Raw genomic sequence first — 1154 nt, 5'->3', positions numbered from 1 at the left:
GGTGCTGAAAATTTGACTTTTCCAACCAAAAGGGGTAGTCTGTTACAAACCCATGATCTCGTGACTTCAGGAAAACGACCATGCTTCCTGAATCTTCATGTTACGAGATCGCCTAACTATAAATAGGCGAAAGGTTAAACTCTCAGGCGTTACTTCCTAATGTTAATTCGGTAACATCAGTCCTTGACCATCCCAGAGCTCTGTGTTCACCAAGGAAGACATATCCGCGCTTTGTGAGCGTTCAGCCCTTAGACGCCGGTTGCTCTTCTGGTAAGGCTGAAGCCAGGCACGCTTTCACCCGCCCACCTTGGGGACAGTTCTGACCCCATTCCTGCTTCCTGTCACGTCACACTCTGCATCACGGCGGAGAAGCCATTACAGTGGCCGCCCAAAGCTCTCAGACCATACGCACCCTGGTGAGGTTCACTAGGGAAGTGGCATTTCACAATTCAGGATCAGAAATGGCTCAGGATACAGTTCTTCAGTCAGGACAGCATCTTCAGGCACGCCTCCCTCTGGTCCTCAGCCTCTCCACTTCGTGGCCCCCTCCCTCCGCCTCTGCTGTGCTCAGGCCAGTGTGACAACACTTTTGAGCCCCCCAAGAAGTATCCACAGGCACCTCACGCCCCCAGCAAGCTTCCGACTCAAAGGGGCTCAGCTTTCTCACACTGTAGGCCAGTAAGCCCTTCAGACCCTCTGTCATTGCTTCTCTCTACTGCCTCGCTTTTCCGTCTAGTCTGGGAGGTTCTCAGCACACGGCTCCTGGGTCCAACGGATGTGCTCCATCCCTGGCTCTTCCTTCTTGGTGGATTTGAGGTTCCCCTTCCCACCTCTGGGATGGTTCATTTGAAGTCTCGTGGAATGGCAAGATTGACCGGACCTTTTGCTAAGGTTCCTCACACCTGATTTGCCTAGTCCCACCACCCCACACGGGTGGCAAGCACCTCATTTACATTATCAGCAAGCTATCTCCTGGTGGACCATAGGCACTTTCCTTTGCAGAATCCCACCCAGTCATTTGGTAGGTGTTGCAGAGATGATGGCTAGAAGGGTCATATTAAGTAATTCAATTCACCAAATCAACAATAAAAAAAGGACGTGTACGGGGAGGAAGGGGGAAAATGAGGAGCTGATATCAAGGGCTCAAGTAGAAA

The sequence above is a fragment of the Echinops telfairi genome, unplaced genomic scaffold, assembly GCF_000313985.2.
Source record: "Echinops telfairi isolate 266 unplaced genomic scaffold, ASM31398v2 ScPeMD7_5;HRSCAF=22, whole genome shotgun sequence".
In the NCBI taxonomy this organism is placed as follows: Eukaryota; Metazoa; Chordata; class Mammalia; order Afrosoricida; family Tenrecidae; genus Echinops; species Echinops telfairi.
The sequence above is the reverse complement of the archived record's forward strand: the minus strand, read 5'-3'. Positions refer to the sequence as shown.